At 45.2% G+C, this 24,426-nt stretch overlaps 1 long non-coding RNA gene across 2 annotated transcripts in view; it reads left to right on the top strand.

Annotated features, from left to right (window-relative positions):
- Positions 1-24,426, top strand: part of LOC149868428 (uncharacterized) — a 116,597-nt gene that overhangs the window by 19,191 nt on the left and 72,980 nt on the right. For both annotated transcript variants that reach the window (XR_016440988.1, XR_016440989.1), the window contains exons 2-3: positions 21,512-21,626; positions 23,233-23,321. This is a non-coding gene — a long non-coding RNA (uncharacterized LOC149868428). The remainder of the gene's footprint in view (positions 1-21,511; positions 21,627-23,232; positions 23,322-24,426) is intronic.

Genomic DNA, 24,426 nt, shown 5'->3' with positions numbered 1-24,426 from the left:
TAAATTAGACACTTATGAGATCTTAAACACCTCTTTAATTTGAAAAGCATTCCCTGCTTTGGTGGCACTATTAATGTCCTGTAAATAAAAATATCAACTTCAATTTCTCTCTGAATCTTCCCCTGGGATGATCAGCCAACATATTTCAATGACTTCTACATGTTGACAAGTGAGATATTATTCATCTTTTCTAGCAGGCAAAGTATTCATAGATTTATTCCTCCCTTTGGAGTTGTACATATTTCACTGTAATAGGACAATCATTTGCAATGTATATAAAGTGTTATCACCATAGAAAAAGAGAAAAGTGTTACTGAGAAAAAAACTAAGATGGTTAAAAATCATTTCAAGTTTTCTTCCCATGCTGCTAGGAATAAACAAAAGATGCATAATTATTATTCCCTGTGGTTTTTAATTTACTTAATATGATTGTTCAGTCAGCACGACAGAGTTTATTTAGACATATTTTAAAACATTATTTGATCTACTGTGAATTATTATTTTTTTTTATTTACTGTATTTCTTGAGCAATGTTGTTAGTGCAATTTGTTGCTGCTAAGTTACTAGCATATAGAATGCCAAGGTTCAGTAGCAGTCAGATATGTTAACTTTGGAGTTCTCGTATCCAGACATATTGCAAAAGAACTCTGCTTATTTTGGAAAGGACAGGGAAATGATGGCTCAAAGTTTTACTCTCTCAGCTGATGGCACCTCCCCAGCTCTCCATGGCTTTCAGCTCTAGGTTGGGGAGGGGAGGAACAGGACATTCTCTTCCCCATGTAGAAGTAAAAAACTTCAAAGACTCTGGGTGCAAGGAGACTACAGAAAAAAAATTACTAGAAGCCAAAGCAAGTTTTTTAAAAGTATACAAGTTCTAAAATATGCATTCTCATAATGAAAGAATTAATTATAACAATGATTCCTTTCTTCATTATACAATGTGTTTTTATCTTATCAAAAACATTTGATAGTATGTTACTGGATATCAGTAATCTAAAAATCTAACATGCATGTTCATAAATAGTTTCTCCTACTGATTGACTTGGGAGAGGATACCACAGGATGGACATATACCTTGTGCCAGAGAAGGACATGCTCTTTGGTCAGCAAAGAATGCAAACTGTTCTTACTGCTAGCCTGGTAAATCCGTAGTTCTTCTTCTGTTCCCTTACCATTGTTGCATTTGAATAATAATTTTGGACAAAAAATGTTAAGTAGTGACTTGTAATAATATTACTTCACAAGCTAATCCATAACTCTGGGGGAAAAAACAGTCACATAAGGGAAAACTTAAAGCCTTCCATTCTAGAAAGTCAGGACCCTGTCTGTAACTTCTAAAAATTTAAAATCCTGTTCAACAGTTTCTACAGTTAAAAAATAAAGACTGGGATAGAATAGCTATCTGCTTTGTTCCATGCACAAAGCTTCGGAGTTCAAAGTTGCCTATAACAGTAGGCAAGACAGAAAATAAGTTAAGGGTTACATCATCAAACAAATGAAAAGTTATAGCAAATGTTGGTAGCAGCAGTGCAATCATTTATGCACAGATTAATTTATATATATATAATCTGCAACCTTTTGCACCATACAGGTGCCTGAAAAGAGGCGGTAAGCAGCCAACACTGGCAAAATAACAGGTTAGGGACTATTTAGAAAAGCGGGATGTGTACAGGTTCGTGGGGACAGACAGGATGCACCTGAGGGTGCTGAGGGAGTTGGTTGACGTGAGTGCAGAGCCACTAGCCATTATCTTTGAAAAATCATGGCAATCAGAAGAGGTCCCAGATGATTGGAAAAGGATAAATGTAGTGCCTATCTTTAAGAAAGGGAAGAAGGAAGATCCAGGAAACTACAGACCTGTCGGCCTCTCCTCAGTCCCTGGAAAAATCATGGAGCAAGTCCTCAAGGGATCCAATTAAAAACACCTGGAGAAGGAGAAAGTGATCAGGAACAGTCAGCATGGATTCACCAAGGACAAGTCATGCCTGACCAACTTGATTGCCTTCTGTGATGAGATGCCTGGCTCCATGGATGTAGGGAGGATTGGACCAAAAGGACTCTCATGAGGTTCAATAAGGAGATGTGCAAACTCGTGCACTTAGGACAACAATCCCACCCACTGGTCAAAGCTTGAGACTGACTGGCTAATCAGCAGCTCCACAGAAAAGGACCTTGGGGTTTACAGTGGACAATAAGCTAAATGTGAGCCAAGAGTGTTCCCTCGCAGTGAAGAAGGCTAAAGTTATATTGAGCTGCATTATTAGGAATGTTGCCAGCAGATCAAGGGAAGTGATTCTTTTCCTCTCTTCAGCATGGGTGAGGCCACATCTGGAGTACAGTGTACAGTTTTGTGCCCCTCTTCCCCCCACTGTAGAAAAGATATGAACAAATGGGAGAGAGTCCAGCAGAGATCAACTAAACTGGTTAGGGGGGTGGTCCACATGACTTATGGGGAGAGACTGAGGAAACTGGGCTTATTTAATCTGGAGAAGAGAGGACTATGAAGGGGATTTAATAATAGCCTTCAGCTACCTGAAGGGTGGTTCCAGAGAGGATGGAGCTTGACTGTTCTCAGTGGTGGCAGATAAAAGAACAAGGAGCAATGGTCTCAAGTTGCAGCAAGGGAAGTTTAGGTGAGTTATTAGGAAAAAACTCTCTCACTAGGAGGGTAGTCAAACACTGGAATAGAATACCTACAGAGGTTGGGGAATCTCCATCCTTGGAGGTTTTTAAGACCAAGCTAGACAAAGCCTCGACTGGGATGGTCTAGTTGGGGTTGGTCCTGCCTTGAGCAGGAGGTTGGAGTAGATGACTTCCTGAGGTCCCTTCCAACCCTCATTTTCTATTATTCTATTGTGCTATTGCAGGCAAGCGTATTGAGAGGAAAGTGTTCTTAGTTCTGCATTCTATAGCTACAGGACTTGGAAGATTTCCTGCTTCAGACTGGAGTTGCCAAGGCAAATTTTTGCTTGATTTGGCAGTACAGTAAAAGTGGTGTTAACCAGCATTTTACTAACCAGAATACTCAGTTAACCAGAATTTCCAATATCCCCCAATACCGAGTCTATTCGGCATGTGCATCAAGCATTTCTGTTGTTTACATTAGTTAGTGACACTGCCAATAGAGGAGCTGCCGGGAGTTTGTGAGGGAAGGGGAAAAAGATCTGCGCAGGGCAGAGTGGGCTGCTGCTGTGGGCTGGAGCTGGTACAACTCTCAGATAACCAGAATTTTTAGATAACCGGCACCCCTTTACCCCACTCATGCCAGATAACAAAGCTTTTACTGTAGCTTGTATTCAGCCATAAAACTACTTCTTTGTAAAGCTGCACACAAATTCCAAGATTATGGATTTGTATTAGAGTCACCCATACAACAGTCAAGACCTATAAGTATAGACTAATTAATAAATAGGCAGTGCCCAGGAAATAAATTATCTCCCAATACAGATTGAATAAGAAATCAGACACCTTCTTGTTTGTGTGGGCGTTTTTTTTGTTGTCGTTGTTGTTGTTTTTAAGTAATAATTTTTGAGTAGGGATCTAACTACATTTTCTGTCTACAGTAGCCTTACAATATTTCTTTTACAAAGCTACTTGGCTATAAAGTACATGAGAAATTTTGACAGCTCATTCATTTGAAACTAGATAAATGCCCTTTAAAAAACCTCTAAAAATGTCATTGTTAATAAATGGCCAGACTTACTGCTAAGATGTTAGTATTGCTAGAAAAGAATATAATCTAGCATACAGACATTTTTAAAGATTATTTTTGAGGCCATAAATGTTAAATTATAGTAATTACTTGGGCTCCAGTGTTCTCTACTATCTGGTGTGAATAGGAGTAAAACAACTCATGAGTGGGGAAAGGGCTACTAGAGGACAAACACAGATACACACATTTCTTTTTACAGTGTAGTGTAGTGAGGTGAAAGGAGACAATGGAGGACAAACTGCTCTACATCAGGGATAAGCAACCTTTTTTAGCTACAGGCCACAATGGCTCATCCCAAAATCAGGTGTGGATAGGTGGGTTCTAGAACTTGGCTGGTGCCTCTGCTTGTCTCTGTAGTGGCATGAGAACACGCACAGCCGAAGAATCCCAAAGCCCCACATGTTCAGGATGAATCTAAAGCTTCTATGGGCTGGATTCAGCCAACAGACCATAGGTTGGTGACAACACAAAATATACCAAAAGGCCTTGTTAATGCTGTTTGGGGCAGCCTTATCTTTCGCCTCTTAGTTTATTAGCACCATTGGAAGAATAATTAATTTCAGATACTGACCAAGATACAATACCATAAGATCTAGGGTTAAGGACAAGGCCTAATGTTTATGTTTATAATAAATGGGTTGACAGCCTCAAGGTGCATCCGACTTGAAATACACAGGATACGGGTCACAGTTTCTGAATGCCCAAGATACACCACTGTTATGTGTTCTATAACTTTGCCCTTCAGCATCTCCCCTAGCCCCTTAATATTGAGAAACTGATTCTATAGAGATGTGGGAACAACTTAGAGTTTTGGATTAGAGGCATTATATGCACACACATGCCGAATTTAGGCACTTGTTACATTTGATGATTTGCTGAGACACTAAATCTTTAGTCTCCTTTTTAGAGACGTGAAATGTATTCCTTTTTAAATCCAAACAAGTACAATGTCAGACCAAACTGATCCACAGACATTTTATCCCAAAATTTATATTTGGCATTGGAAAACACACATCTTTCTAATATAGCCTAGAAATAGGTCTAATGAGTATTCTGGCGTCACAAGAAGTCAAGAGTAGAATAGAATAATGAGATATCAAATTGGATCCAATTCTAAGTTTAGCTTCAATGTTAGCATGATTGCACCTACCACTGTACTTATACAACTTGCTTCAGAAATCACATAAAAGCCCAGTAGAAAAGCTGTGCAGTGCTATATCAGTTGGGAGATGAGCATGAGGTTGAAGTCATTCTTTACTAACTTCTATTTCTGTCTTTACTTATGTGCCTATGGATAGATTTTGGTCTCAGTGTCCTATGGCAGAGAGTTATACTTGTTAACTGTGGGTGTGTTTACATATGCATAGATCAGGGAGCAGGAGTAAACTGCTCATGAGTAAGTGCTCCGAGGCAGGCATCTACACGTATAGGGAAGTGGGAGCAGATTTGCTACTAATGCTCTTGCTTCCTGTGGCCCTGCAATGGACCCCTGCTGCCACCAGGGGGGAGCTGTAGGTTCCCCCTGGATGCTAGCCCAGAGGCTAGCAGGGAGCACTGGGCCAGGAGACAGCCATCTCCTGGCAAGGGCTGGGACATTGCTCCTGCCTCTGACAGGGGGACTACAAGTGACCGGTCATCATACCAACCCACCCCTCTGTCTAGGGCAGTCTGCCCTGTCTTTTCTGCCACAACATGCTGTAATATACTTGATGTAAAAATGTGGGAGGCTGCCCATTTAATGCCCTAATGCCTAGGGTGTTGTACACGGCTCCGACCTTCCCTATACCATGTCCCATGCCTCACAGATGGTATCGCAAATTTGTAATAGCTCCGGCCTGAGGCCAGGCTAAACTCTGCCCCTTGCTAGACCTCTAGCATTCTACTCTCACACTCTGCCCCCTCTCACAGGGCCTCATTCAGTTCACCCACTCTCACTTGTTCTCATTCATACTGCCCCTCACTGGGCCACTCTCAGCCTGCAATGGATCCGTGCAGGCCCTTCGGATCCCCCTTGGGCCCTACTCTTCATGGCCCTTCAGGCTTCCCTACTCACACTGTGGCCATCCCGCATGCAGCCCGTTAGACCCTGTGGGCACCAGCCTTATGCCTTACACTGGGCTGAACTTGGCCACTAACCCCCACCTTGCTCATGTTGTCCCTCCTGTGGAGGTTGGCCCATGTGTAGCCCTTCAGGTTGCCCAAGCAACCCTACTCTACATACCCCATGGTGCAGCCCTTCAGGCCCACTTGTGCAGACTCTAGTCTACACCCCTCATACAACCCTTCGAGTGCCACCATGCACCCTACTCTGTGTAGGCCCCCTTTCTTCCCCTTTACTGGGGTCAACTCTACACCCCCTCACTAGAGCTCAGGGTCTTACACCCCGTGGGCTCACGTATCCACAAATGTGCCTGCCCCACTGCCTGCCCCTGCTCTCAAATTACCCACTGGGTGCTAGGAGCTGGGGTTATAAGGCACCCCTACTTGCCTTTCACTGGGGAGGCAACTGGCCTGGCATTTATGGGTAACTAACCTGCCACAGGCAGTTCCACCAGGCCATCCTTCCCCACAGCAGGGTATAGTTTTCAGTCATGTGCCAGGACCAAGGGTCTTGTACCACCCCCATAGGTCCTGCCTTTACCTCCAAGGATGTTCTGAGCAATAGCTCAGCCAGGTGGTGTTCTTCTAAATGCTAACAGCAGACTGCTGGCTGAGCCCTGAGGGCCTGAGTTAAAATGGAGGCTACTTAGCGCCCCCCCCAATCACAAGGCCCTCCTGCAGTCACATGACCTCCTCATTAAGGTTGCGCTGCACCGGCCGGCTCTCCTGCTGCCACTCTAAGCCCACCAAAGGTGCTCTGCAACACTGCCTCTAGGGGACTGCCTGCTGCTGGGGGGTGGGGGTAATGACCCCTTGTTCCAGCAGCAGGGAGCTCCCAGCCCCAGCTCCCTGATCAGGCAGGGACTTGGAAAAAGCTGCAGGGAAGGGGTAGGTCCAGGCCCCTACCCCAATCTGTTTGTGGGGCAGCTAGCAGCAAGCTGGGATTCCTCGCCCAGCTGGGAACTCACTACTAGCTGCCCCACCAGGTAGATTGGGGTAGGGGCCTGGACCTGCCCATCATCTGCAGCTCTTTCCAAGCTCTGCAGTTCAATCACCTCATCAGGGTGTGGGTCCCAGCCCCCGCTCCAGCATTGTGGGGTAGGGGCTGGAGAGCCTGTTCCCTGCTCAGGTCCACAATCATGGAGTTGGGTGGGGAATAGGCTGGAGAGATTCTTATCTCCCAGCACCAGCTCTGCAGTTGCAGGGCTGGTGCTGCAAGATAATCTCCCAGTGCTGGCCCCATGACCACAGAGTTGGTGCTGAGAAATATGGATCTCCCAGCACCAGCCCCACAACTGCAGAGCTGGTGCTGGGAGATAAGAATCTCCAGCCTGAGCCCTAAGACAGCAGACCTCAGACTAGGAGATGAGGATCTCCCAGCCCACATTCACTGATCGTGATCTCAGAGCTGAGGTTTGGAGCTCCCTGCTGCCAGGGCAGGGGGACATAATTCCCACCCAGGCTCTGGTGGTGGAGCTCACTCTGGCAGCATGCAGCTCCCAGTGGCAGGGAACAGTCTGCCGCACCTTGATGGCCAGTTGACTGGGAGCAGATTTGCTTCCTGTCAAGCATCCACATCAGTGCTACTACTCAGTAACTACTCATAAGTAAATTTGTTATCTGCATTTGTTACTTGCATTTACCTGCAAATGCAAGTAACAAGTTTACTTTCAATTAGTGAGGTTTACTGAGCAGTAAACAAGTGCATGTGTATGTATATCTGCATATATAGATATATATCGAGAGAGAGAGAGAGAGAGAGAGAGAGTGCTTCTTTTTTATCCAAATATCCTTATGGATATGGATGTGAATTTAAGGATTAAATCCAAGAGTTTAAGAGCATAATACAATTTGCCAGACAGAAGTTACACAGCCTATGAAATAAGATATACCTCAGCAATATAAACCCACAGGCCAAAATATTCTGATTTGGGTGACTAGAGATAAACTCCAAAATTAAAGTGGCCCAATGTTCAGTTGTGCAGAGGAGCTACAGCTCCCACTGACATAGCTGAACCTACTTGTTTCCACAGGGAGGAAAGGTATGTCAGTATCTTGAAACTCCTTGACTTCAAGTGCATCTCAGGATAAGAACTTTTTTCATAGACTAAGTTTAAGGCACTAGATTTTTGGCCATAGTGGCTGTGCCTACACAAGGTGCTGACTGCACAGTCACATGGCAGAAACCATGACATGATGCTACTGCACAGTAACACAGGTTACTGCACAGTCATTTAGTACTTATTTATACAAGTACTAAATAACTGTTTAGTACCAACTGTGCAGTCAGCATCTCTTATAGATGCAGCCAGTATCGTTCTATTCTTAGGACCAGATATCCTAGAAACTTTTCTTTTTTTATCAATTAAGGTAATGGCAGTTAAATTAATTATTTGGCTGGGTTGTTTAAGAGCTCACTAGTATTTTGTTATCAAGAATCATATTGACTCTATTACTAATATACAGCTTGTAGGAACTATGGGACAGACATTGAAAGTTAGGATATTATTATAAATTTGTAGTAATCCATTAGAAGGATTAAGGGGGCCAAGACACCTATTCATAAATTAAAATGGAATCTGATGCCACTCTGAACATATATGACAGCATCCAATAAGAATCCAAATTCTGACAACTTAGAACCTCATACCTTAACACTTCATAACTCAAATTTTGATAGGCCACTTTTGAACAGACTTTAAGGCTGGCTGACACACCTTCATCCTCCCTTTTCCCCACCCAGCGCCTCTGCTCCCAACACCAGTAGTCAAATGAAAGAAAATCTTCAGCAGATTCTTTTTTAAATCTGTAGAAATCCTCACCAATCATTTTGTAGAGAAGGAGGCTGGGCTTAGGTAACCCAACCACTTTAGAGCAGATACTAGGATTGATCTAAAAGTTGATTCTCGCAGTCTGTGCATGGTCCAATTTTATTCTCATGCTTAAACCTGGAGTCTCTGAATAATCATCTAGGCAAGAGAGGAATGCTGCCATAAGAACAATTGATCTGACTTTGATGGTGTGAATATGTCTGCTATTATCAAGACATGGCTGCTTCTACTTCTCCATTGTTCTCCCTCTCTTTGGGTACATCTGCACATGCAATTAATGCTCAGTAAAGTTACTGTGCAGTAAAATAAAGTGCAGTAAGATATGACAGAACACATGCAGATTTGCATCCAAGGGGAGCAGCCCAGTCCAGGGGCCAGTCCTAATGTGCACGGGGCCAGAAATGCTGTGCTGGCTGCAGAAGCAGCTGTCTCACAGCCCCATGAGTCCTGATGTGCATGGGACCTAAAACAGCAAAATTGCTCCTGGTCAACATGTGCTATTATGCATGACCTAATGCACCATTTATCTGGTACCTGTATGTGTTGCTACTAACAAATGGCACATTAGACTAATTTAATGTACAGTAAGTCCGGTACACATGTAGACAGTGATGGTTTACTGTGCAATAGATTAGTCTAATGCACAGTAAAACATCTTGTGTAGATGTGCCCTTTGGCCTTAGGAAGGTGGTTGGCATTAGTATCCTTTTACCTCTTCCTCTCCATTTCCTGGCCTCAGGTTGCTGAGTGATGGTCCTACCTCAGAGCCAGAAGTTGGGGTGTCAAAATGCCGGTATTCATTTATGCTTAGATGTCACATATAATTCAAATATTTTTACAGTTAAGTACAGTATGATATAATACAGTATAGTAGAGTAAAATATAGTTTAGTTTGGTATAGTATAGTTTGGTATAATTTGATATAGTATAGTTTGGTATAGTTTTACATAGCATTGCTTAGTTTTTGTATAGTGTATTATAGCACAGCATAGTTTAGTATAATATAATTTGGTATCATTTAGTAGAGTTAAGAAAAATAGCTTTCCAATCCCTAAGGCCAATAAGAATAGTGATTAATTTATAGCAGTGATTCAGGGAATGAGTGCCAACTGCTGAATGAAAAGGACTTGACTCTTGCCAGTGCCCTTCACGATTCTCTCCAGGGGACAGGTGCCATGAAACAACGGTCCTTGACACTAGACTTGATAAGCCCACCATCATAATCATATATGGCGCTGTGCCTAAGGGTTCATTTGGGACAGGTTATGTGTTGTGTCTTCAACTTCAAGCAATTGTGAATAAGGAAATTGTGCTTACAGCTTAGTAAAGCAACCCTTTGTTATTCACAGGAAGATGTATTTATGAGGAGCCAGTGAGGATTAGGGTCTGAAGACTAGTGCCAGGAACATCAATTGTGCTTCTTTTTTAATACATAGCTGTAAATCAGCATGTGCAACTCCCTTCCCCCACTCATACCCTGGAGTCCTTTTCATCCTAATGCACAGAGCTGGCTTTAGGAGTGGGCAACATGGGTGACTGCATAGGGTGCCGTGGGCAGGGGTGTGTGTCACACACACACACACACACACACACACACACACACACAGAGCAGTGCTCTCCCTCTGCCCCACTCCAGTTGATCACTGCCCCAGTCAGAAGGAGCGGTGCCCAGCCCAGCCTGTTCTCCCACCTTGACCCATTGTTTAGGAGGAGCCAGACTGGGTAGTGCAGGTGGCTTCACCTCCCTGCCAGACTATTTCCCGATGCCCCTGCCCACCTGCAGCAGCACCACTGACTTGTGGGGGAGGATGCAAGGGGAGGTAATTGGGGGGGGTGCAAAAATAAAAGTTCACCCAGGGCACCACTTTCCTTAAGACCAGTTCTGCTAATGCCATTTTACTGCCTTATGCATGTGTTACAGGCCAACTGGGCACTGTGAGTATCTCAATTTAGTTGCAGACTGACTGAGCACTGCAACTTTATTAGCCACTGGCTTTTTTGGTTCAGGATCGAGGCGGTGATGTTGGGAGGAAAACAATGACAAGTTTTACTTGTATCTTTTGTTGTGATAAATAAAATTTATTCTTTTTTATATTTTGCACATATGACAGTTAGTAAAAAGGATAAGCTAATAAACAGACAACATAACAATACAAGTTAAAATCAACAGTGATAATAAAACAGACAAAGAAACCAACTAAGAGGTCTCACTTGGTTAGTAACTTATTGATCGTCCCTCAGTCAGATACACGTCAAGTTGATTAAGCGAAGTCAGGCATCCCTGATCTACGCTGTCAGAGGGAGAACTGGGGGAAAGTTTCTCAGTCAGGATTTGGTCCTCACTCTCACTGGGAGTAAGGAATGTGGGGGCATGGGACAGCAATGACTATTCTGTTCCATCTTTCCTTGAGGGTTACTTAACATGCATGTTCTTTATATCCTGTTTATGCTAATTTTTTGGTTATATAGCCATTCATAGTGTTACTGTATAGCTGTTATCCTATGGGGTTAAAAGGTGTTAGAAATTATTTATTACAATAAGATACTGCCCAAGCTTGAGTCTACCCAAAAAACAGATCACACTGCATCACTTTGGGGTCTGAGATTAACATGTCTCCACCTAAGTTCAACCTACTATGTTAATTATACCTTGTGATTATGTTTGTTAATTTTTACTGCCTCTAAGCAAACTTTAATGAATCAGCTACTTCTGCGGTTATATTTTTTAGTTCTGCTTTCTAAAGTTCATGTTGTCTAAAGATCAGTATAAAAATCTATATATAGATTTTGCGGGTTGTACTCTAAACAGACAGAAAACAGTTTCATAAGCTCTATTTTAGATATCTTCAAAAAGCATTTTCTTTTGTTATAAGTTGCTTGTTAACCCTTCTGGTTCTGGCCATCACATGCATGCAGCCCCCCTTTTTTTCCTTGCCTTTGATGCTTTGTTCATATTCTGAATATTTGTGATGCATCACAGGCATGCAGCCCCCCTTTTTTCCCTTGCCTTTGATGCTTTGTTCATATTCTGGATATTTGTGATGAGTCTTGCACAGTGTGACCATATGTCCCAAATTGGCCAGGACAGTCCCAGATTTCATAGGCCAATCCTGGTCAGTTGGTGAAAATTAAAATAGAAATCCCAGAATTTTTGGGGTGGGATCCATGGGCACAAAATGCAGTCTGGTGGGGAGGCAGGGTGGGTTGGTGCACCAGACAGGTGGCCAGTACCTGTCTGCCTGTCTCTGCCTCTGCCTGCAGCAGCACCACTAACTTGGAGGGAGAGAGGGAGGAGGTGTGCAATGTCCTGGATTTTTAAAAAAATTGTATGGTCACCCTACTCTTGCTGAACAATGTAGTTAAGGAAACTCAACAGCAGTCCATTCTGACCTCATGAGTCTTTGTGGTGGTTTGTTTAAGTCTTCTCAGGGTCCCTCCCAGACTTTCTCTGAAATCTTTGGGAGCCCCCTGGGCTCTTTTACCAGTATTTTCCCATATCTACCATAGGCTTTGGCTCATCTCCATAACGAGGTAAATTCTGGCTCCCTAGTCAATAGCCCTCATTCCAGCAACCTCCTGGGCCCTCCACTAGCAACTGTCCAGCCCTGGCTTGCCAGGCTGTCTTATCTTCTTAATAGTTTAAACCTAACTAACTTGGCTTTCTTACCTTGCCTCTCATACAATTCTAGAGCTAGGCAGAGCTAGAAGTTTAGGGCCTCTTGGCCTCATAAGGGATCTTTACCTTTTGCTTTTTTTTACTTTCAGGGCAGTAACACTGGGACCCTGTCACAGTGGCATACCCAGCACTCTGTCAAATGACATAATACAGAATTGCGGTAGGGTTGGTCACTAACCAATGCCATTTCCTTGAGATTTTCATGGAGAACTTCCATTCAAATAGTAACTAGATCAGGCTTTATTTAATTTGTGAGATAGGATGACAGAACAGTCTTTGGTGGTAAAGCTGCAGCTACTATGTAAAACAATTAAGGTTCTATAAGGCTCTCATAATGAATCTCCATTGTAGTTTGAAGAAAAGCTTTCCTGAGTATCTTACTGATAATTTGTAGCATAAAGGGCATGTCTACATGAGATGTGTTAATTCGCCTTAGCCTAAGTGTGGACGCGTCCGGTTGTTCAGCGTCCGGCGTTCATTTGGTCACTATCCTCCCTTTGAAGTCACTCTCACTCTGGGGTTGCGCGCGTCAGAAAACCGCCTGCCACGACTCAGATGTTCACCTGGTTCAGTGTTTCATTTTTCTGCAGCGTGCGTGTCCAATAGTGAGACCGACTGTCCACCCCGCTGCGGGGCCCTTGAGGGCTCCTTCCTCCCCTACACCCTCGCCCGGACCTCCAAATTAAGTCCTGGTCCCAGTCTCTCCCCTAACGAATGGGAGGGAAAGACTACTCCAGCGATACACCAGGCGGAGCTAGCGCTGGTAAGCCTCTTGACCGCCCTACCCGGTCACCCGGGTCTGGGTCTCGGTCCGTCTATTCGGGCCAAGTCCACGGCTCCTATCTCTGCGTCTTTGCCTCTTGGGGAAAGTTTCCTCACTTTCCCACAGAGCCCTCAAGGCAAATGCCAGCCTCCCCTTTCCTCAGGGTTGCCCCCTTTAGTAGTTCCCCGCGGGGCTACGTGCCCACGGTCATTGGAATCCGCCTGCTTATGTTCAGGGACTATGTTCCCCAGCGGTTCGCCCTTCCGGGTTCTTACCCCTGCCCCAGAACGTGCGTGGTCCCCGCACGCTGGTGGGTGTCCCCGTCTCCGGCTTCCCGCCAGCGATCCACTTCCGCCTCGGATCTTCCAGTCCCCCTCCTCTCTGTTCCGGTGCGGCTTTTGTGCCCGCTGGCACCGCCGCACACCTGGGGGGGGTAAGTGAGTATCCCGCCCTTGGTGCCCGCAGGGGACTCGCACCCGTAGCCAGGCCTGCTCGGCGGCTCGCGCGCTGTGCTGGCCCCGCCGCACCTGCACCGCACCCCGCACTCCTTGGCCATCGGCAATTTATTGCCGCTGTGGCTCCTGCTTTGCTGCTCCTGGGGCTTATCGGGGCTGGGGCTCTCACACTAAGTTACTGCACAGTACGGGCATTTGTCTATACATGTGTGCCCTTACTGTACAGGAGCTTAAGCTAATCACACCTAAATTTGATACCTGAAAATGCTGGTATCAGATTTAGTCATGATTAGTTAATGCACAGTAATGCACATGTAGGTGCAACCCAGCACTAACTTTAGTGCTGGGTCTGCCCTGCCACTAGGGAGCCGGGCTAAGCCAGGCCCCAGGGCTCCTGGCTAGCTGCCTCTCCTGCTCCAGGGCTGGGCTGCTCTCTGGCAGCCCCTAGCTGCAGGCTATAAAAGCCAGCAGCCATTTTGCTTTGAGGGAGCCTGTTCTTTCTCCAGGAGCCCAACAGGCTTCCTGTGCTCCCCTGGACAGGCCACAAACTGCCTCTGCCTGAGCTATTCCCTCTACAGAGTTGCTGCTTATACACAGGTGAGTGTTGCAAAGGGGCTTGCCCAGTCTTGAGATTTCTCCAGGGCTGCTGCCTGGCTGTCTCTGGCAGCAAAGCCAACACATGGTCCCTGCTGCTGCTTACCCCTAATGGGGTCTCTTAGCAGGTGCTGTAGTAAAGTGCCTCTGCTGCATGGCTTCCTGTTCCTGGCTGTACCCTTCTGCTGAGCACTCCTGAGCACTGTCTAGGGACAGCCACCCAGGGACAGCTGTGTGGGGTCCCAGACAGCCAGTGTTGGATGAGCATGTCATCTTCATCATCCTCCCTGTTAAGCCCTGGCCCCACCCGCATAAGGGTACTCCTGGTTGGCACAGCAGTGCTGCATTAAGGTCAGGGCCTTGTGGGCACAGTGGATGGCCATGACTGACCACAATCATCAGTCCAGTTGTGCCTGTAAGATGGTGGCCTTTATGTGGGAGATAACTCATATTTTGGTGCCCTGGAACCCAAACTGCACTCCCGCAAGTGTCACCTAGCTGATCCTTCATCCCGCCCCCACCTCTCCGGTGACACGTCACCAGAGGAGGGGCCCTCAGCCCTTCAGCATCTCAGTCCATCCTCCTCCACAGTTGCTGCATCCACCAGAATCTTGGGGATCGCTGGCCAGTGGCTATCTCATCCTTGATGCAGCCCCAAACTCTGCCATGAGGAGTGGCTGGCCATGACACTGCAAAGTGCCAGCAGCACAAACCCCTCCCCAGGAGGGGGGGCCCTGACAAGGCACCGATTCACCACACACCGCAGGATGCAGACACTGGGTGCAGCTGGATGCCATCACCAATGGGGAGGACTGTGCCAACCTGCCAGTCTTCATAGCCCAGGACACATGGTAAGTCCCATACTGGAGGAGGGCTCTACCAGTTTCCACCCCTGACCCACCCATACTCCCCTGGCCCTGGATTCCCCCACTACAGCACACAGGGAGGTAGGCCACAGATTGGAACACTTTTAGCAGCCTGTGTCCCCACAGCTGGGCAGGCATGGGCCTCTCACACACTGAGGAAAATGTTGATGCTGGAAGCAATGTCATCCTCAGCAGCAGAGGGCAGGGATGTGTACTGCTACCATAGGTAGCCCTCCAGGTAGTGGCAGAGGTTGTGGGGCAGCCCAAGCTTGCCTCCCATGCCTTCATAGCTCAGGGTCCTGGACAAGGAGCACAGCCATGCCCAGGGCACCAGGAGGATAAGCAGCAGTAGGGCTGCATAAATGGCTCATTATGCACTGCACAGAGCATACACAGGAGGGGCACACTCAGGGCTCAGCAGTGGCATGGGGTGGTGGGGTGCCGGCCTCAGGGAACCTTCCCAAAGAAGCCTCCTGTGGGGAGGGTGGGGACATGGACAGCCCCTCACCCCAGTTGCCCAGAAGCCATATGCACCCCAAGCCCAGCCGCCATGGACTGGATGGCAACATGACAGAACAGATGGTCTGGAGGGAGGGAGGGTAGAGTGGGGTCTGGATCCATGGCAGCAGGTACTACCAGCAGCCTGGCCTGCCTCACCCTGGGAAGGGGACAGTGAAGGCAGTCTGCCTGCTGTCAGCACCCAGCAGGCCATCAGCCCCAGGAGAGCAAGGGGGAGCAGGGGGCTGGGGCGGCAGCCACCTTGGTTCAGGTCTGCCTGGCCAGCTTACCACAGTCCCTGGCATGGGGAGGTAGGGTGGGCAAGGAGGGAGCTGTCACATGCTGCCCCTGTGCTGGGCACATGGCTCCTGGGTAGGGATGCTAGGGATCAGAATTTCCAAGATGGCTGCAAAGTGCTGGCAGCCATATGGCCAAAGGCTGGAGCTCCCCTAGGTGGCCACAGAAGCACATGGCAGGGCTGCAGGGACTTGGCACTAATTTTAGTGTCAAGTCTCTGTATGTAGAGACACCTGCCAAAAATCACTTTTAAATTTAATGCACATTAAATTTAGTTGTGCTTAAACGCTGGGACCAGCGCATGTGTAGACGTGTCCATAAAGTAGCACTCCAAAAGCAGGCTTAATTAATGAGAAAAAACACATAAACTCATTATGATTAATAAGTATTCTTATTTAACTTACAAATACCAGAGAGGCATAAGAGGCCTGAAGTTATAACCCACGCAGGGCTTTGTTGAGCAAGTTAGAGATTATAAACATCTCTCTTCTGCACAGAACACGTTAGGCTAAATGGAATGAGCTATTTCTCTCACAGCTGGATTTCCACTTGTGTCATTCTTGAGGATTCCCTGTTGGGTGATTATTTGGGTCTATTATGTATGCTTTCCTTTATTATATTAAATTATTGTTAAAAAACAGCAGGCTCTATACTTTTTCTTTAGGGCCTCAAAGGGGATGAAAGGAACAAAACAGCACCAGAAGACAGATGAAAAGAGAATGGTAGCTCCAAGCCAGCAGAAATATACTGAGGCATTCCTGCACACATGTGTATGTGGGGCCCTTTAAATCTTTATAGGAAAGACAAAAAGGAAGAGCAGCCACTTTTCACAGCATGTTCCACTTAAATAGTGGTAGATTCCCACAAAGACATTCACATGGTATTTAAATAATGGACAGATCAAGAAGGAGAACAATGCTAGCACTGATTCTGAAGTTGATATCATAGCCCTATAACCCCACAGAGAGCAGGCAAAGTTGGCTGGGGCTGCAGCACCAGGCTTAGAAAATAAAGGGAAAATGTTCCTTCTCACTGTTATTCTCCTACCCCTACATTAGAAAAGTGTCCTTTTAAAAGTTCAGTTCAAAGTAAGATCTCAAGGCCTTTTGCCCTTATTCTAGGAAAGAAGCCCAGGCTTCCCTCATTTTGAATAACTGGAAAAACTTCAAAGACTCAAGCAAGCTCCTTTTAGTCGTTGTAAGCAAAAAAAGAAAACCAAAAACAAAATCATTTCTGCAACCCTCCTCAAAAAAAGATCAAGCTCCCAAAGTGACTACAGCTCTGGCTTATTTTTATCTTGTGCAATAGGGAAAAAGCCCTATTTCTGGACCTGAGTTCCTGGCAGGCCTTTGAGATACTCAGGCTGTGCCCCCATAATCTTCTCCAAAGCCACAAATTTTTCCCTCTTTAGGAACCTTAAGGCACTAACTCTGTTCTAACTAATATAGCATTAGCCTCTCTGGCCATGTCCAGACAAGTGCGTCTATGTGGTATGCAGAGCTGCAGACTCATCTGCAGTGCCACATACTGTGTGTTCAGTTCTCCGTGCTACAAGAGAGCAGTGGGGGTGGGGGCAGGTTGCAAAAAAAATGTGGAGCGGTACACGCAGGGGAAGCATGCACCACTCAGAACCAGACCCAGGCCAGCCGGAGCCGCATTCCACTGCCAGCCAGGCTCCACATGGCAGGATTGCCCATGCTGTAGCCCGGGGAAGGCCCCAGAACCCTAGGTAAAGCTGCTGGGGCCTGAACAGCACTGGTCCCAGCCTCCCCTACCCCACTTGCCATGCACCAGAATGGCACAGGCATTCATCAGGGAAAAGCAACAGTGACACAAGGTACGCTTCCACTAGTCCCTGGGGAACCAAATATCCACGCATGTGAACACAGCCTTTCAGTGCATATTGCTGTAGATCCATTGACTTCAATGCCATTTTATAACACTCAAGGATCTGGCATATGGGATTTTTAAGTTATCTTTCCTAGTGTGCGTTTTCCTCAAATGTCAGCTGCTAACAGTATTTTATTTCTTTTCTTTGGGGCTAGTCAAGACATCTTGTGAAAGGATGGTATAACGAGGGTGTGGGTGTAGGTGAGGTGCTTACATTGGTTACATTGTAGAAATTTGGATTGCACTGATATACACTGGTTCAGTTCCCAAATGCCAGCATGCTATGCTGAAGTGAAGCAAAGATTTCACTGGTACAGATTTCTTTAACATAGGCCCTGACCTCGATGCCAGACACAGAAATGTACGTTAATAGAACTGTGTACAGTTTTGTTCAGAAAACTATCTCATCCAACAAAAAGCCAATAGATGAGAAATTAAAACACACGATACAAAACGTTCAAAGAAACTGGCTCCATATGTCAGTTGCTTTGGCATGATTTGTGAGGAACTATAATATCATAGAGCAGTACTGGAGGAATGATGCTCTATGATTTATACCATTATTCTCACTGGCTTCTGTGTGGGCCTTGCTTATATAAGGCCATGTTAGTACGTCAGTGAAAAAACAGATTCTTGAAGCAAAAGGAGAGTTTTATCCTGCAAAAAATGTTTAGGCCAAACTCTCTGTAGCATCAATTAATTAAAACTCACAGTATCTCTGGTGTGGGTTAGTAATGCCTTCTTTTATAGATAGGGAAAATGAGGCACACTACATTTTAAGTGTTTTTATGAGTCAGTCGCTGAATCAGGACAAGAGTGTAGGAGCTTTGACTCTCAGTACCCACCTGTGAATGATGTTTCTATCTTAATTCTTATACTTATGGTGTATTGATTTATTCATAATCACAGTATAGATTTCTATAAATTGGGAGTTTCTAAACTACAATTTGTGAGTGCTTTTTTTCCTTTTCAAAGATATTTTACTTTGCTTGTTTATTTAATGTGACACATTCTCCAAGCAGATCGAACACGTGAGAACCAAGCAACTGCATGGCAGGGAGTCCTTGGTGATGAGAGAGAAATGGAAGTCTAGCTGTGAAGAAAATAGCTGACATCATTGTATTTTATAATGGAGCTTTTTGAAGTGTACATTTACAATTTTCGTAATGTCCATAAAAAAAACCGTGTCAGTTAAAACACTGGACCTTTTCAGTTTGCTTACTCCTGCAAGGCAAACAAACATTGATATTCATAGTTTCATAGTTTCATAGTAGCTAGAGTCAGAAGGGACCTAGGTAGATCATCTAGTCCGACCCCCTGCCTTAGCAGGAAAGAGCACCGGGGTCAGATGACCCCGGCAAGGTGCTCATCTAACTTCCTTTTAAAAATCCCCAGGCTAGGAGCCTGCACCACTTCCCCTGGAAGCTGGTTCCAGGCCCTAGCCACCCTGACTGTGAAGTAGCGCCTCCTAATATCTAATCTAAACTTACCCTCCGCCAGTTTGTGACCGTTATTCCTGGTCACTCCTGGCAGCGCACGGGGGAACAGGGACTCCCCCAATACCTGCTGATCCCCCCTGACCAGTTTGTAGCAGGCCACAAGGTCCCCCCTTAACCTTCTCTTGTGGAGGCTAAACAGGTTCAGGTCCCGTAGCCTATCCTCATAAGGCCTGCCCTGCTGACCCCTGATCATATGAGTGGCCCTCCTCTGAACTCTTTCCATCTTGTCCACGTCCCTCTTGAAGTGTGGCGCCCAGAACTGGACGCAGTACTCCAGCTGCGGCCTGACCAGTGCCGCATAGAGGGGGAGGATCACCTCCCTGGACCTGCTCGAGATGCATCTGTGGATGCATGACAGGGTACGATTGGCCTTCTTGACTGCCTCCCCACACTGCCGGCCCATGTTCATCGTGCAGTCAATGACGACTCCAAGATCCTTTTCCGTCTCCGTGCTGGCAAGAGGGGAGTTCCCCAACCTGTAAGTGTGGTGCCGGTTCTTCCTCCCCATGTGCAACACCTTGCACTTATCAGTGTATATATAAGACTTAGTTCATATTAATTAAGCCATCTTAAAACAGGGAACCAGGGGCTGCGCTGCCTGTTACTTTAAGGGGAAAACAGCAGCAGAGTTGGTCAAGGGGGCCACTGCACTTGATGGACTAGTTGCAGGGGAGTAGGCAGCCAGAGATTATATGAGTGCCTATTGCAGTGCTACCTGCTCTACAATAGGACAGTAGGGCAGAACCCTGTTTGGACATCTGAGCACTGCTAAGGCAGCTAGAGCAGTGGTTGCAAGATGCTCCAAGATGTAGCCATCAGACTTTGATTAGTAATCCTGCAGGTGGCTGGGGAGTCACCTGCATGGAAGGGACAGGGCTTGGGAGGTTTATAAGCTCAGGGCCAGAGCCAGAGAAGTCAGTCTGGCCATGCTGGGGCAGGAAGAAGAGCTCCGAGGAAGAGAAGAGCTAGCCCAAGGGACCCTGAACCAGAACGGAATGACAGAGCTGAGGGTGAAGGCTGCTCCTGGGGGTGAGGGATGCTCTGATGTGGGGGGGAAAGAAGTTTCCTTTTAAAGTGATAGTATGCCTTTTCTTTCCCTGATGTTTTATTTGCCTGAAGGGAAGGTTTATGTTCAAGTATTTGCTTGCTTTTATGTTTTGATTCGGAGTGGTGGATCAGGTTGGGAATAACAGGGGAGGATGAGGCCCCAGTGGTGCCAGAGAGGCACATCAGATAGCCCACTAGAGGCAGGGACTCAGGGCACAAGCCCCAAAAGGGTAATAGCAGTCCTGAAGCCAAGAGGGCCAGAGCACAAGCCCAAGAGGGGTGGTAGCAGGTCTGAGGCCCAGAGAGCCAGAACAAAAGACTGAAATGGGCTGAAGCCTAGGTTACAGAGTAGGGCTGGAACCAGAGGCCAGCTCTGACACAGTAGGCCTAAGCTAAAGGGACGGAGCTGAGAAGGCTTAGGCCCCAACCAGGGTGTAGAGGCCTAAGGAGGCCTAGCATTGGCTTGTGGGGAAAATGCCCTTCCTAAGTGATGACTGGCAACATCTGTGAGGCATGGACTTGGCTACAGGGGTGATCAGAGGCCATGAATGTTCCATAAGGCAGGAGGTGCCCTGGGGGCACATAAGAGCCCAGAGGCCCCACTTAGCATGACGATAAAGCTGACGGTAGCAGGGTTCCAAGCGGGGATCTTCTGGCGGAAGGTAGGACTAGGGCTTGCTCTGCAACCCTTAGGTAGCTTCCCTTTAAAAATCAACCAGTTGCACTATGGCGCAGCAGGCAAACACAAAAAGGAGGGTACCTAGAGCCGGAGCAAGGCAGTGGCCATTTGGCCACCAGGGGGCACTATAGCCACCCTTGGGAAAACACTATAAATATCAGTGGCTTAAGAAATCTAGATTTTAATATTGCCTCCATAGTAACATTAATTAGGGAAAAAATGTATAGATAAAATAAACCATTGTCCATTAGGTTTTTTTTCCCCAAAGGAGGAAAATGAACCAGTATATAAAGTGTGTATGTGTACTCTAAACCAATTAGCATAATGTATTGTTGGGATACCCCCCTCGTGAAGTTCCCAAGGGTCACAGTGGAACGGGGTGGCAATTGGGAAACTGGCGAACAGGTTGAGATTAACGGCGGTGGAGTTCTGAGCAGCACAGAGGCGTGTTGGTAAATAACGAAGTGGGTTTATTAACTTACGATTTGTGGAGCGTAGGCACGGTGATTCTTCAGTTACGGTGATAAACGGACAAACAACAAAGGGGTCTGTTAGCCCACGAGGTTCCCCAACAAGCCCTTGCTTTCTACCCCTGACGGGATAGGTGCGGCTGCCTGTTGGATAGTCTCAGGGCTGGTCAACAGCTCATCAGAAGGTTACAAACGCACGACAACTGTAACACGTCGCGATGAAACACAGCTGAGATGCAACTAGCCGAGGTGAGTAGAGATGAACCGTAGTCAGTACACAAAGCCGAGGTCAAATGGAAGCCAGGTAAGTAGAATGCCGGGATCAAGGGTTGAACCGTCAGGGCGATCAGAAGTCGAGGTAAGAATCAAAGTCGAAAGTCCAAAGCCAGGGAACCGGTACACAAAACACGACCAAGGATAAAGACGTATCAAAGATTCGCTATGGAGGAGACTAATAGGCCGCGTGGCCTTACTGAGGCAGTCACTGAGACCAGCCTCCACCCTCAGTTTAGCGAGTCTCCCCCTTAGGGAGGGGCTCACTGATCTTTTAAAGTAGCCCTTCAACCAATCGGGCTGCGTGGTGGTCAGAACTTTCTAGAGGGAGTACCTCATTTCAATCAATTACTGAGCATGCTCAGCAGCAAGATCTCTGTGGCAACTGGGCCTGCGCTTTACTAAAAGTAGGTCAGGCTTGAGTGACAAGCCGGCAGGTCACACAGGGGGCACATAATAGGTCTGTTTCCATGGCGCATACACAGCGGCTTCTGTATTGTCAACACATATGTATACAGAATTTTCCAAGACATGTATGTTCACCAGAACAAAGTATGTAGAAGAGTTAGAAGGTAAAAAAAGGAAGATAAAGTGCAGCACAAATCCTCATTTAGGATATACTACATTGCAGACAAACACACTAGCAATTTGAAAGAAGCAATAATAATTTGGTCTTATTGAGCGTCTTTTATCAAATCATTGTATCTTCACTTTTTTATCAAAGCACTTTCAAAACATTAGCTATGAAGTTTTAGCATATAAATAAGATAATGTGAAACATTTGTATTGGTATTAGTGGAAAATGTTAGTAGTGGAAAACAATTTTAAAAAACACAAGGAAAATGTGGCTAAAATACAAAACTCCATACTAGGCAAATTTGAAAAAGAAACACATGGTCCCATTTTAATAGCAATGATGAATTATGCTTAAAATTTTTGCATTAATTTGCTTTTGCTTTCCAGGTTTTAATCTATAGATGAATGTTCCTTGAATACATTGGCATGTTTCCACTTTCGGATAAAGAGGCACTGCCAACTACTTTCCTTGATTAAAAAAATACTTTCCATTTTGTAATGCTTATTTTAGAAACGTTGAAGATAAAATGTGTTTCCTTACTAACTCTGTCATGGCCCCAGCAGTGACATGCAAAGCTATTTCTGAGTTGACAGCTGTTGTAGAACAGCATGGGTGCGCACACTTAGTTTTCAGATGTATCATCAGGGCAAAATCACCCTGAATTTTCCCTGAGTTACTCAGTGATGGTGGGGAGGTACTTTATTAAGAGGTTCTCAAAATCAGAAGTTATTTTTTTCTCTATTTGAAAGAGTATGGGCCTCATATGGCATTGGACATTTTATTGTAACTAAAACTCAGAGAGTGTAGGTGTATGGTGTATGAGAATAAAATGTTTCAACAGAATCCAAATAAAGGTTATTTCAAGTGGACACAAGATCCAGTTTAGATACATGCTTTGTTCATAGGAATGAATCAAAAACTGTACTGAGTTTTTATATAAATCATATCTAATAATTAAGGATGTGTTTTATGAACCAACTGTAAATCCCTTACTTCTCATTACAGTGTAGTAAAAGGGAAGATATATTTACTTGGAGGTTACTTAACCCAGGAAGCTGAAGAATGTCTTCCAGGAGTCCACAGCTTTGACCTCAGTGAATAGAAATATAGGAATAAATTATGAGCTATTTATAGCTTAATTAATGTAATGAGAAATCTAAAAAGCTTTTCTTTCAATTAGAGCAACATTTCTTCTATGAAAACTTGCAATAATTATTCTAAAGTATTTATATTCAAGGTCATATAGCCTGATATATTCAAGGTCATATAGCCCGAAATATGATACCTAATACTTTTCCAAGCTCAAAAATTATCCTTTGTGTGGGAAAAATTGTCTGCATGACAAAATGAACTCTACAGTAATTTTAGAATGAGAGCTTTCAAATGCCAAATAATGGAACTACAGCATTGGAAGGGAACTCAGAGATCATCCAGTCCAGCAGAGAAACAGGATTTGCTATTTCTAAATCATTCCCAATAGATGCCTGTCTAGCCTGTTCCCAACAAAATCTAAACAAAGTATTTTCTGGAGTCTGGATTTATGGTGCATCCAATGGCCATTTTTTTTTTTTTGACTGCGGGATGATTTATCAGTCTTGTTTCCATAAGAAAACAGAGTTAATTCTAATAGATACTTTTGTTTCTTAACTGGTTAACCAAATGAAGATGGGCAGCAAGAGGATAATCCCTTTTACTACTGTATAGCCATTACTATAGCTCTAGAGTTTGTTGTCCCAAACCATATAGAGAACTACACTGAATGCAACTCATCTCCCTTCTCCATTCACTGGAGGCAACTTGGTTCACTGGTGGATTCCCTACTGTGAATGTGGAAGATAAAATACTAAACTTGCACCTAAGATTATTGCACAATCTACTGTGTTTCAAGTGCCACCTCAAACTTACTGTCACAAAGAAATATATTTTGAGACACTAGGATAGACCCAAGCAAGGGCCTCTAAATATTGTCTTATTAAATTTTGATACATAAATGATAAAATATGAATTACTTCATTTGTAAAATCAATATGCAAATAACTTTCCTAACTGTTCTATATATAGGTAGTTAGAAAATGGTTTCCCCATCCTACAAACTCTGTTGCATTTTTCCCATTCTGCATTCAGACCAATTGTGAGACATTTTGAAATTGTTTTTCCCTTCATACACATAGAGTGAGGATGAGAATAATCTACAAGTCA

The sequence above is a fragment of the Crocodylus siamensis genome, chromosome 3 (assembly GCF_052110815.1).
Source record: "Crocodylus siamensis isolate JL-2025a chromosome 3, ASM5211081v1, whole genome shotgun sequence".
Classification (NCBI taxonomy): domain Eukaryota; kingdom Metazoa; phylum Chordata; order Crocodylia; family Crocodylidae; genus Crocodylus; species Crocodylus siamensis.
This window is presented reverse-complemented; position numbering and strand designations above follow the sequence as displayed.